This window comes from Sorex fumeus, unplaced genomic scaffold (assembly GCF_029834395.1).
Source record: "Sorex fumeus unplaced genomic scaffold, SorFum_2.1 ptg000128l, whole genome shotgun sequence".
Lineage (NCBI taxonomy): Eukaryota > Metazoa > Chordata > Mammalia > Eulipotyphla > Soricidae > Sorex > Sorex fumeus.
The window spans coordinates 52,393,769-52,407,936 of NW_026606185.1; the positions used below are offsets into that span (position 1 = coordinate 52,393,769).

The 14,168-nt window shown below is 47.6% G+C and overlaps 1 protein-coding gene across 2 annotated transcripts in view; it reads left to right on the plus strand.

Moving 5' to 3' along the window:
• MAPK4 (mitogen-activated protein kinase 4) overlaps positions 1–14,168 on the plus strand; it is a 141,662-nt gene that overhangs the window by 102,843 nt on the left and 24,651 nt on the right. The gene's annotated exons all lie outside the window — the stretch shown is intronic.

Consider the following 14,168-nt stretch of genomic DNA (forward strand, 5'->3'; position numbering starts at 1 on the left):
ACATTCCGCAGTCCTCAGGTCAGGTTAAATCTTCCTAGCTCCAGCAGGGTCCTAGTCTCATCATTACTTACTTTTGGATCATGACAGCATTTGTCCATGATCATGCCCTCAACTTATAGTTGAGTATTGTGGTGCTTTGGCCTGACCCTTTTCGATACCAGGATAGCTCACAGCTTGCCCTGGGTCCATTCAGTCCCTCATCGGGATGCTGCTTTGGGGTGCTAGGAACTAAGGGCAACTGAGTCAAGAAATCAGATGCCCAGGAGTAAATATTACTCAGAGTCAATCAACTCCCAAGTTACAAAGCATAATATTAACTGTCTTCCTGTGTCCATACAGAAAGGACATTGCTTACAATACAAGTTCAGTGTCCTTAGATGGGTATGACCCAATAAACCTAAGCTACCTGAGGAAGGACAAAACAGTGTTATCCTATGGGGGGAGGGGGCGGTTTCCGGGAAGATCTGGATGGAAGCAGGGTGATGGGGGAGGTCTGGGCTCTGTCCTACGTGAGCTCTATGAGACAGACTTGGGCTTGATTTCAGGGTGCTTCTCCATCCCTAAGAACTCCTACTGAAAAATTGGGCAGCATGTGCATTTGTCTCTGGCTTCTTCTTCTACTTGCTGTGCCCAGACCCACCTCCTGCCTGTCCCTGCTGTCTGCTCTGGACTGTGAGGAGGCTGCCACCAGGCCATTCTAACATGCTGGGCCTGCTCGCCTCCCCCTGAGCCCACCTGCTCCATGTCCCACCCTGTCAACAGACAGAGGCACACAGATCCCTCGTTTGTGCCCATTATCCAGCTCAAGGCTCAGCTCTCCCGGGTACCCCTGGGGCCTGGCCCCTCACAGTTCACTACTAAATCTGGGGGGTGCTTCCTGGTTTGCTGAGTCTCTGGTGGTGACAGATGACTTTGCTGAGAGCAGTGTTAGCCCCCACCCCCCACCCTCCGGGAGCTGTCTTTAGCCTCTGTTCCCCCAAATTCTGCTGCCTCTCACCTCTGAGAAAACACTCAGAGAATTGGGGATCAGGTACCATTTCTAGCTGCCTATGAAAATCTTGGCACCACAATAAATTTTTTTATTAGAATGAAAATATCCCTTAGGAGGAGATGCCCCGCAGAGGGAAGGGCCTGGGGTACTCTGCTTTGGGTGCTGTGACCTTGAGCGTGGTCAAGGTCAGCTTACTCTGAGACTCGAGTCTCGGTGTCTCTGTACTCCCTTCTGCGCTGGTGGCTGCAGGTCGCAGAGTTGCCAGAAGGTGCTGGTGTGTCTGGTGTCACTGCCCTGAAGGGGAGATAGGGCTCTCACATATTTCAGAGTCCAAGTCAGCCACGAGCTTTCCCTCAGCCCCCTCCTCCCTCCAGGCCATCGGTCAGAGCTTAGTGGACTCTGGAGGATGGAATAGCCATGGTTAAAAAAAATCACAAACAGCAGCCAGGGAGACTACAGGGAACTTGCCTTGCACAAGCCTGATGGACACTTCATCCTCAGCACCATGTGGCCCCCAAGCCTTGCCACGTGTCGCCCCAAGCACCACTAGGCCTGGTGCTCCCTGGACCTCAGGGCCTAATCAGCACCTCATTCTGAGGCCCTTGCATGGTCAAGAATCACTGGGAATAGCTTCCAGGGACCCTCAGAATGAAGTGTCTGTCCCATCTTCCTAATATGCAGTGCTCTGTCTGCCTTCTCATTCTTCCACGGATCCCTCACACCAGTCAGACCAAATAGGGGGAAGTGGGGAGGAAAAATCTCTGGCAGAGATTTCCAAAGCCAGTGCTGTTGGGGACCTCCTAGCAGTGCCAGGGATCAAATCTAGGCTCTCATAGACGCAAGGCATGTGCTCCAGTTATGTACATGCAAGATATCGATCTCCCCATCCCCAAGCCAATTATTTTAACCCAAATCAGCTCTTACTTGGCCAGAAGACCAGGGAACACATGTCTGTAGTATTGCCAGGGTGCACCAAGTCCCCTCCTCGATATTTGGGAAGAATAAGGATGCAAGGGCATGAGTCAGTGAAGCGTTGGAGGGGGTCTAGGAGGAGTAGAAGGGAGCGGGAGTTGGGGTGGAGGACACTGGCTTAACAATAATCATCTGTGCACACCTGCTGCTTTTTTAAAAGTTTATTTTCAAAGAGTTGTTCACAGTAATTGATTACATTCAATATTTCAACACCAATTCCACCACCATTATACCTTCCCATCACTATTACTTCGAGTTTTTCCACCACCCCCCAAGCCTGCCCCAAAGGCAGATGCTAATTTATTTTGTAGTGGGTAGGGTGTTTGCCTTGCACGCAGCTGACCTGGGTTCGATTCCTCTGTCCCTCTCGGAGAGGCTGGCAAGCTCCCAAGAGTATCCCACCCGCATGGCAAAGTCTGGAAAGCTCCTCGTGATGTATTGGATATGCAAAAAAACAGTAACAACAAGCCTCAACAATGGAGACATTACTGGTGCCTGCTTGAGCAAATTGATGAACAACGGGAGGACAGTGCTACAGTACTATTGCTTGTTATGAATAATTGACTAAAAATGATCCAAAAAGGTTTCCTTAGAGGAAATTGTGTGAAAATTGTTGTATCTCATCTTGGAGCTATTAAGCCCCTGAATTAGAGATCATTAACATGTTGTTAGAGTTTGAGTCTTTTGTGCTTATATGTGTGTGTGTATGTATGTATGTATATGTGTATATGTATATATACATGTGTACATATATGTTATATATATATTTTTTAATCAAGATGGGTTGTCTTCTACCTTATACCCTCCAAATGTGGTGTGCTACTATTGGCATATCAGTGGCATAATATATGAAATATTGAGCAGCTGCTCCTGGAATTCTAAAATTTTTTTTCATAGGGTGCTAGAGGATGGTGATTTTGGGGTCTAAAGGCATCTCTGCAGCATGCTGTTCTCCTCCAAGATTAATTTGTGAGTCTTAATCATGGCCATTAATGTGCATTAAGGCACCCAGAGTCACCCATGACTGCCAGGAAATCTGAAGCCAGGGAGATGGGTGGAGGGCCCACTCCCAACTCTAGAAGCTTGAAGGTTTCAGTTAATAGTCCCACATACCTGGATATGTCTGTTTCAGCAGATTCACTTTCATGTGTGGGGGGTGGGGGGCTTGGGACGAGCCTATAAGGGTGGGCAGTGAGCATGGTGGCGACTGGGTTCTGAAAGTGTTCGGCTGCTGGGGTTCTTCTGGGGCAAGTGGAGAGACACACTTGCCCCACTCTGAGGTGCCCCAGTGATATCAGCCTGGCAAGGGGTGGGGAGGCATCTCTACCTGCTGCTTCTCAAACATCAGCTCCGGGAGCCTCTGTAGGTGCTCACAGAGCCCCCTCCCACCTCTTCCCTCAGACACATGTTGCCATTAACCTCCTCCCCACTCTTCCTGGGTGATGACAAAAGGCCTTCTATTTGGTGCTTTCATTTATCCAATGTGCATTTAAATCATTTTCCGGCAAATCTGCAGCAGCAGCTGTGAGCACTTAGGGCAAGTGGCCCATTTTCAGGGAAGAGGAGAATGGTTGTCCCCGCCCATGGGCTGACCTTGGCTCTGGGACTTGGATCAATTGGGGGAGGGGGCTCTCTCTGTCCTAAAGGCATTCCGGGTGCCCAGCTGACATTCACTTTTCCTGCCCAGAGTTCCTGGCACTTGCTCTTCCCTGCCCATCTGAGTCTGAGTCTTCGGTGCTCTCCTAAGCTGAGAATGCCTTTATTTGTTTGCTTGCTTGCTTGCTTTGGCAGGGTCCTCCCAAGCAGTTCTCAGGGTGCCCAAGAGCTACTCCCAGCAGTACCCAGTCCACCTGGCAGAATGGTTCAGTGCTCAGACTGAGGGTTTGGTAATGCTTGGGTCCTTCAGTCCTGGGGACCATGGACCACCCCAGCAATGCTCAGAGTCACTGATGACAGTGCTTGGGGAACTTAGTGGTGCTGGAGACCAAGCTCCAGTCCTGTGCATGGTTTTGGCTGTCTCCCCAGCCCAGCCCAGCCCAGCCCAGCCCAGCTCTTGAGGAATTCCTGGGTACCGCTTTGCTTCTCTAGAAACTCTGGTCTTGGTGCTGATCCGTGGCCTTTGATTTTTCTGGTGGCCTGGAAGAGACCCACTTAGCAGCTTGTTACTGACTGAGAGAGTCGTTGAGCCTGTGTGTGTTGCAAAGCTCTGACTCAGAGAGAGAGCTGTCTCTGTTCCAGTCAACGGAATGAGTGGGGTTGTACCTGAGCATCTGCTCCCCTTTCCCCAAACTCCAGGTGCTGGGGAGGTGATGTTTGCTCATGGTCCTCCCTAATCGTGACTCCTTCTAATGTCACCTGACTCCTGGGCCCCCCTGGAAGAAGATGGTGCTTACCTAGGTCACAACACAACCCTCTGTAGAGGGCAAAGAGAAGTTTCTCCTTTTCCCAGGTAAAAGGACGGGCTTAGCCACATCACTCCTGGACCTAGTTCCTTGTCTGGACACCACCCCCTCTATACACACACTCCAGCCATTGGTTAGTCTGATCTTTTTTTTTTTCCACCTCTTAGTTCTTATTCTTGTAATTCAAGACAGCAACCAGCAGGGGTCAGTCAGGCTCAGCTTGAACCCACTGCTAAACCCAGCATCTGTCCGCCCCCCCCACCATCCCTTCATCTAGCAGGGCTGGCCTGGACAGGGGACCCAGGTGACTCTGGCATAGAAAGTATTGCTGAAATGACTCTTCCCTCATGAGCATCTTTAAGTCTCTGTCAGTAGCGTGCTCTCTCCCATTGCATGGCCTCCACGAGTGCTTTCCCTGAGTCACTTGTTCCCTGAATCACTTTCCACAAGTCACTTATTCCAGAATAAGAGCAACATAGTCTTCTATGTTTACTGCAACCTTTTGATCTATTCATCTGTAGTTGGGCATTTGGGTTGTTTCCAGATCGTGGCTATTGTACTAAACTCTGCGATGAACATAGGTGTGCAAATGTCCTTTCAACAGAATGTTTTTGTGTTTGGGGGAATAATTCCATGATGTGATATCGCGGGCTTGTATGGGGGTTCTGCTCCCCTTTTTTGGGGAGATCACGTGTTGCTTTTTACAGAGGCTGAACCAGAGGATGGTCCGGGAGAGACTGATTCTAATTGTAGCTGATAGGATGAAGGATCATCCAGGAAGCTCACATGTGGCTCTTCCCCACTGTGACCCTCACAGCCATGGGTTTCTCAGGTGACATGGAGTATTGGGTGGAGACTCAGGGCTGTAGCTATTTCATCTTGGGGTTCAACCAGGGGCACCCAAAGCTGTGCTTAGAACTGGGGTCCTTAGCCCATCTGGCTCATTGTGGTGGTTCAGTCTCAGCATCCCAGTTGCCTGGCACTCCACCATGCCCTGGTGGCTTCTTGTCTAAGACCATCTCGCTGCCCCCACCCTGTGCCTATTCAATACTTCACCAGAAGATGTAGCTGAGAGGCCCCCTACCCTGAGGCACTCCTGTCGGGAATTTTCACAGCTTCAGGGCATGGCCATTCCACGCTAACCTGACATGAGCCCCCTCCATGTGGGGCTTGGGGAAGGACTGGCTGGCTCAGGGACCCCACAGCAGGACTCGGCCCCCCACAAGTCTCCTAGGACAGGGTTTCCTGGGAACCTCTGAAGGACAACGTGCTGAGGGCCCAGCTACAAGTTCGTAAGCTGCAAAGCAGGTTATTCCAAATCAGTGGAGCTGAAAAGCTCTGTTTCACAGGCTATGGAATATCCCTTTTTAAAGGGGAAAAATATGACCTAGGGGATTAGGACAGGGGTTGCTTAGCCCAGTGTCCCTGGACACCCCGCAGTGGAGTTCGTTGGTTTTCAACACCCCTATCCCATGGTTGGAGGGGGGCTCTTCACCCACTCCCGGGTTCTGCTCTAGGCAGAGCTCCCTTCTGGGAAGAAGCCCCCCTTTGGGGTGATAATATTAATCTTTTATATATTTTTTAATTTTTTTTTTGGTTTGGGGCCACAATCAGTGGTGCTTAGGGTCTTCCTCCTGGCTCTGAGTGAAGGGGTCACTTTTGGCAGGATTCTGAGGAACCTATCTGGTGCTGCAGTTTAAACCAGCATTGGTCACTTGTAAGGCAAGAGCCTTACCCCTGGCTGTCTCCTCTGCTCCTGGGGAAACTTTTTCCTGCCCAGGTTCAGGTGAGTTTTTCTAAGATTATTCATGAGCCATACAGTGCAGGCAGACGGGTCCCACAAAAATCATCCTTGTCTGACCTGTCATGCACCAGGGCCGGACTCCAGAATTCCTGGGATAAAGCCCGTGGGAAGAAGTTCCCCATACCTGCCCTAGCAAGAAGTGGCAAGAACTTACCTGCTGCCCCTCCATCACAGGCTGCAGGACTATGGTGGAAGGGGACAGCATACAAGAGCAAGGGACACAGGATGCAGCTGTCAGCCTCAGCCTCAGCTGGTAGAGACTCACCTCCCTTTGAGACATGTCAGTCAGCCTCACCGTTGATCCACCCTCAGGCCTGGCCCCAGGCCTTGCCCCAGGGTGTGCCCAGATTGTCAGTCTCAAGAATTCAATACTTACTTCACCAGAAGATGTGCCTGGGTTTCCCTGGAAGGATTGGGAAATCAAGTCCCCTTCAAGTTATTTTCCTCTGAAAATGTGTTGGCTGTTGTTTGACATGATGACTCAGCGGGGGCCATGCCCCCTTTCTCTGACTACCCCAACTCTCTTCTCTATCAGCTCCTCATCAGACAGGGAGAGACCCACCTTCTCAGCCCAGTCACCTCATGCTGCTAATCACTCACTTGTCACCTTCCTGGGTGGCAGCTCTGGTCCAGCCTCAGTTCCTGCTGCTCCTTGATCTCACTGCAGCCTGGCTCAGATGCCACTTTGCAGAGTGCAAAGCCTGGCTGACGCCATTGGGGAGAGATAGTCATTGCTTCCTCTGGTGGCTTTCAGCCGGTCTGCCCCCATGCAGGTGCTGACCCCTTCTTAGGCCATTTCCTGCTAGATGGGACCCAGAGGAAAGAGTGGGGCCAACCCAGAGTATGTGCCTGCACTCAGGGCCGTGGTGATGAAGGAGTCACGGTCGGCCTGCCCTTGAGTGCCACATTGTCCTCAAGTGCCTTGCAGAAAAAGCTTTGAAATGTCAGGAGCCGTTTGTCACAAGCTTCCAAGTCTCTGCAGCCTGCACCCCTTCATCTTCATCTTCACACGATGATCTTCTGGCTCCAAGCACCTGACAAGTGTGGCCTGGCTAAAGCCTCATAACCACCTAATGCAATATATTGTGATAGAGTCTACTGTGGTCCTCGTTTCATGGATGAGACACTAAGGCACAGAGATGCCCTACTGCCCAAATCACAGAACCAGAAATGGCAGGTTGCTTCTATAAGACCAGCAGCACCTTCCTGGTCACCAAGCTCTCTAATCTTCTTGGCTATTGAGGTAATGTTGTGTTCAGAACTGGCCCTGGCCAGCTGTTCCTTTCTGTGACTTCCTCTTCTCCTCTTCTTTCTTTTACCTTTGCTTTTGGGCCACACTCAGCAGTGTCCAAGGGATTTTCCTGGCTCTATGCTCAGGAGTGATCCCTGGCAGTGGTTTGGGGACCATATGGGGTGTGGAGGATTCAAACCAGGGTCAGTGTAAGATTAGGGAAACGCCTCAAGCCTTGTACTCTCTGGAGTCCCTTCATCCCCGTCCTAAAGGGTGTCTTGCAGAGGAGATAATGTGTGAGGTAGACAACAAGGTCACTGGGATTGTGACATCAGTACTCTGTGAGTCACTCACTCTTCATGCTGGTGAGGTTTTCTGAGTCATCCAGAATACTCTGGACTTGCCTCATTGAGCTTGGAGCCAATTAACTCGCATTAAGCTCAGAGTGCTCAAAGTTTGCATTTATGTGGTTGATTCCTCTCTAGCCTGAATTTAATAAGACTTTACCCTTCTCCCTGGTAGATTTCTTCTTGCTGGTTTCAAGCAACTATACCAACCTGATGAGATCTTTGTTCTGTTGTATACTCTTTACCCTGACAGCTTCATAATCTGTAAATCCTTCTTCCAAGACTTCACCCATATCACTGATTAAAAAGTATGCAAAGAGATTAAGCAAAGGGCTTAGTCTCATAGTTTCTATGTAGTACCTGCCAGGGGGATGGCTGGTCCTCACACAACATTCTGTGGGCTCATTTCTCCAGCCAGCTGTGAAGTCCCACAATTACACAGTTGTCTGAACCATGTTGCTCCACCATCCACAGAAGTGTCCCAAGAGATATGGTCCAGTGTCTCAGTGTCATTCAGAGATGCTGTCTCCCAAGCTCTCTCATTCCACTGCCACTCAGTTGCAAGATCTTAAAGGGAAAATACCAAATTCCAACTATTTGACCAGTTGTGATACTCAGATTCCTAGATCCACTGCTCAGTGTTGTTGGCAGACACAGCCACTTTGCTTAGAGAAAACCTGATACATGCAAATCTAAACCTCGCCCCAATTGTGATGGAGGTGAAGCCACGGTTAAGTAAACTGCAGTGATCTGCTGAGTAGAATGTTACACAACTCTTTTCTATGGCATTTCTGAAGTTTTCAATAACAACATGTTTATGTAATGGTGAGTAGGTTAAAAAGCATGATCCAGAATTGTATGAAAGGTAGATCACCACAATTAAAAATTAGAGGGAAAAAACATAAAAGCTGGACCAGAGCTGGAGTGATAGGACAGAGAGTAGGGTACCAGTCTTGCATATGGCTAACTACAGTTTGATCCCCAGCACAACATATGGTCCCCAAGTACTTCCAGGAGTGACTCCTGAGCACAGAGTCAGGAGAAAGTCCTGAGAACTAGTGATTGTTGTCACACCTCTATACCCTGGGTCAAAGCTAACAAAAAACAGACTAGAAGTAAAAGCTCCAAATAGTAGCAATGGGCTATTGTCATAGTCATGATCACCCCAAAATCTGTGTCTGCCCCAATCCTACCCAACCACTAATCTACTTCCTTTCTCTAAAGATGAACCTTTTCTGGACATTCACATAAATAAAACCAGATAGTATTGTGATATGCAATATTTGCCTGGCATTTTATTCTTCATATAATGGTTTCACAATCTGTCTGTCTCATGGTCACAAGAGTCAGTACTTCACTTCTTTGTGTGCAGGAATATTCCATTATCTGGACCTGCTGCAAGTTATTTATTCCCCAGACGTTGGGCATTTGGGTTGTTTCTATTCAGGGGTCTATTATCAATAATGCTGCTCAGGATCCTCCCTATCAATCTTTTGTGTGAACATGCCTTTTCATTTCTCTTGGTATATACATGAGAAGGGCTGGAGCGATGGCACAATGGGTAGGGTTTTTGCCTTGCATGCGGCCAACCCGGGTTCAATTCCTCCACCCCTCTCAGAGAGCTTGGCAAGCTACCAAGAGTATCCTGCCTGCATGGCAAAGCCCGGGAAGCAACCTGTGACATATTCTATATGCCAAAAAACGGTAACAACAAGTCTCACAATGGAGACATTACTGGTGCCTGCTCGAGCACATCAATCAACAACAGGAGGACAGTGCTACAGTGAGAGTGGAAAGATGGAGTCATGGACCCAGTGTTCTCCAAGTGGCAACACCATTGACATTCCTTTTTTTGGAGGGGGGGTCACACCCAGCAATGCTGAGGGGTTACTCCTGGCTTTTCACTCAGGAATTACTCCTGGCGGTGCTCAGGGGACCATATGGGATGCTGGGAAACTAACCCGGGTTGGCCGCATGCAAGGCAAACGCCCTACCCACTGTGGTATCACTTCAGCCCCTCCATTGGCATTGTTCAACCAGAAACATAGGATGATTCACCTTCTGCAAATCCTCTCCAACAATTGTCAGTTTCCTTTTCTGTCTTTAAATTTCACCATTCTCCTGGTTATAATGCAAGATTTCATTATTTTGATTGACACTACCCTAGTGTCATCTTTTTAACATGTTTAGTGGCCATGAATATGCTTTCCTTGGGGAACTATCTATTCAGATCCTTTATCCATTTTACATGTTTCTTTTTAAATGCCCTACCACTGTGCTATCGCTCCAGCGCATTAGGTGTTTTATATAGTTTAGGTATGAGTATGGATTGTATCAGAAATATATAGGAGAGAAGATCTGTCATTTACCGGATAAAAGGTTTTCAGAAAACTTTCGTTGATCCTGTAAGTTATCTTTTCATTTTCTTGGTTCTTTCCCTTGAAACACAAAAGCTTTTATTTTGATTTATCTTTCCTTCTGTTGCTTTTGGTATTATATATCTAAGAAGTTACTACCTAATACAATGTCATCAGGTTTCTTAAAACTTGATGGTTTTAGCTCTTACTTGGGTCTGGATCCATTTTGAGTAATTTTGTATGTGGCATGATACAGATTCAACTTCATCCTTTTGTCTATGACTGTTTGATGGCACAGCACTATTCATGGAAAACACCTTTATCCCCACATTGATTTCCTGCATTGAATTGGTTTTGTCAAATATCAGTAAACTTAAATGGAGGGGGGTGTTATTACTCTGAATTGTTTTTCATTGGTCTGTGTAAGTATGGCAGTTACCATACTATCTCACTTACTGTACTTTTATGGGAAGTTTAAACTTATTAAATGGGAGTCCTCTAATATTGTTCTTTTTCAATATTTTATGGCTATTTGGGTCATAGAAAAGAAAGTAGAAAAGAAAAGAATGAAGCACTGATACATGTTACAGTATAGATGAATATTAAAACCCATTATGCTAACTAAAGGCTGGAGTGATAGCACAGCAGGTAGGGTATTTGCCTTGCATGCAGTCATCCTGGCCAACCCGAGTTCGACTCCTCTGCCCCTCTCAGACAGCCTGGCAAGCTACCGAAAGTATCTCGCCTGCACAGCAAAGCCTGGCAAGCTACCTGTGATGTACTCAATATACCAAACACAGTAACAACAAGTCTCACAATAGATATGTTACTAGGCCCTCTTGAGCAAATTGATGAACAATGGGAGGACAGTGCTACTGTGCTATACTAAGTAAAAGAAGCTCATCAAAAAAGTCCACATATTATTGGAATACATTCATATACAGAAAAGACAAATCCCTAAAACAGAAAATAAATACAAGGTGCAAGGCCATGGGGGAACTGTGGTGGAGGAAAATGGGACGTGACTTTTCATGAATATGAGGTTTTATGTCGGGGTGATTTAAATGTTCTGAAATTAATTATGGTGTCTGCACAGCCTTACCAATATCCTACAGAACATAGAGTAGGGACACTGTCAAGCAGTGAATTGGGAGCTGGAGTTAGATGACGCAATGGACTGCACACATGCTTGACACGTAGGAGGGTTTCTTGCTCCTCCAAACCTTTCAAGTAGAGGCAGCCAGCTTGACTCTGTCCTCTTCACGGTGCCAGTTAATGATACCTGCTCAGTCGGCTCCCTGGAGGGAGTGTTGTTCTGTCGACCCGTGGCCCCAGCCTCATCAGGGCTTGTGGGAGTCAGGAGGCCCTTGCTAATGGGCTGGGGCGTGAGCTGGAGAACGAACTATCAATTAACGGTTAACCAGACAGGGCAGCTTGTTCTCAGGATCAGCATGTGAGGGACATGGCAGGAATCAGAAATCAGTTGAGAGAGGGAGAGGGAGAGAGAGAGAAAGGGAGAGAGAGAAAGAGAGAGAGAAGAAGAAAGGTGCCTGCTGTAGAGACAGGCAGGTGGCAGTGGCAGGAGGGAAACTGGGGACCTTAGTGTTGGGCAGTGTGTACTGGTGAAGGGATGAGTGCTGGATCATTGACTAAAACTCAATCATGAACAACTTTGTAACTGTGTCTCATTGTAGCGCTATAGCACTGTCCTCCTGTTGTTCACCGATTTGCTGGAGCGGGCACCAGTAACATCTCCATTGTGAGACTTGTGGTTACTGTTTTTGGCATATCAAATACATCATGGGTAGCTTGCCAGGCTCTGCAGTGTGGGCGGGATATTCCCCGTAGCTTGCCGGATTCCCCGAGAGGGATGGAGGAATCTAACCCGGGTCGGCCATGTGCAAGGCAAATGCCCTACCTGCTGGGCTATCGCTCCAGCCTTAACACCTCATTGTATTTAATAAGAATTTTAAAAAAAGAAAAAAAAAGAAATCAGTTCCTCTTACTCCCCAAAGACAAACCTGACAGGATACTAGAACCAAGATTTGGCTTTGAGGAGGAGCACAGGGCAGTGAAACAAAACCAAGTCTTGTCAGGAATCCTGTCATGCCTCACTGGTTTCTCCTTCAAAAGGATTTCCAGCCCGAACATTCCACAGATGGGGGAGGCCTATAATCCTCCATGTTTTCCATGTTTAAAATTGAAGGAGACTCTGAACCTTGATTCAGATCCAGAGATGGATGTGACGGAGTCATTCAGTCATCAGAGGTAGAATTCTGTGCTTGGGGTGCTGTGTACCACAGCGGAGGGTTGAATGAGGGATCTTTTTAGAGCGATCACCATTAACAGGGATGAAAATAAGAATTTCCTGTTCAGCTGCCGTTGGGTCCCATCACCAAGACTTCTTTATATCCCGCATAGGAGAGAGATCATTTTGTATCTGTCCCTACCTCTGCCTGACTTCACTCCCCACGATTCCCTCCGGTTCTATCCATGTAGCAGCACGTTTCATGGTTTCATCTTTTCTTGTAGCCAAGTGGTATTCCATTGTGTATATGTACCAAGTTTCTTAACTTAGACATTTGAGTCGTTTTGCAGACCTTGGCTATTGTGAATAGTGCTGCAGTGAACATAGGAGCGCAAATGTCTTTTCTGAATAGAGTTTTTGGGCGCTTGGGATAAATGCCAAGAAATACAATTGCTGGGTCATATGGGAGCTCAGGTCTTAGTTTTTTTGAGAAGTGTCCATGTTATTTTCCAAAAAAACATTTTAACAAGTCAATATTCCTCCAACAGTTGATGAGGGCTCTTTCTTTTCCCATCCACACAAATACTTCTTTTGGGAGGTTTTTTGTTTTTGTTTTTTTTTCTTTTTTCTTTGTGTGCGTGAGTGTGTGTGTGTGTGTGTGTGTGTGTGTGTGTGTGTGTATAGTGTATCTTAGGGCCCGCCTGTCAGTGCTTAGGGGCTACTCCTGACTTTGTGCTCAGGGCTCACTCCTGGAACTCCTGGCAGTGAACAGAACCATGTGAAATGATGGGGATCGAATGGGGGTTGGCTCCTGCAAGATAAGCACTCTGGGACCAGAACTATATGTCCTACAGCAGGTAGGGCATTTGTCCAGCACAGGGCTGACCTGGGTTGAGTCCCTGCATCCCATTTTGTCTTCCCAGTACCACCAGGAGTGATTTTTGAGCGCAGAGCCAGGAGTAACCCCTGAGCATAACTGGGTATGTCTCTCCTCCTCAAAAAAAGAAGTACTCTGTACTATCTTCCAGTCCAGTGATTTTACTTTTATTTATTTTTTTGAAGTAAAACAGATTTTATTTGGAGGGTTTTTTTTTTTTTTGCCTTTTTGGGTCACACCCAGGGGTCACTCCTGGCTCTGCACTCAGGAACCACTTGTAGCGGTGCTCAGTCCATATGGGACTCCAGGGACCGAACCCAGGTCGGCCGTGTGCAAGGCAAATGCTTTACCCATTGTGCTATCGCTCCGACCCCTTATTTGGATGGTTTTTGAGGGGAAGGAGGAAGAGAAAAGTGGGAGAGAGTGGAGAGTAAGAGAGACAGAGTAATGCACTCAAGAGAGAACACGAGCTTCTCCAAGGGTGGAGAGAGCCCCCTACACACACCCCAGCACTAGAGAGGAAAGCATGAAAATACACATCTCAAGAGGGGAGATGTGGGCGACACATGTGCTCAGGCACCACATGTGCTCGGCCACATGGGCACAAACAGCACATGGTGCGGGCAGCATATGCGCCCAGTGCTTTTGCTTTTAAATCCATGCGCCTATGCTAGATTTACAGTTGAAAAATGAAATGCAAAGCCAGAAATGAATTGGCTAGGAAGGCAAAAACCCTTGGGAAAGGCAGGGTACCTAAGATTCGGGAGGAAGCAAGGCTGTATTTTATTTCTAAAGAAAGGATTTGTGGTCAGTTGAAAGTTAACATCGTTTTGCTTTTGAATGGTAAAAGAAGAAAGATTATGAAGGCCTATGCCATGTAGGTCACACATAATGGAACATCTTATGCCTACACTCTGTATAACAGAATTTCCTACATAC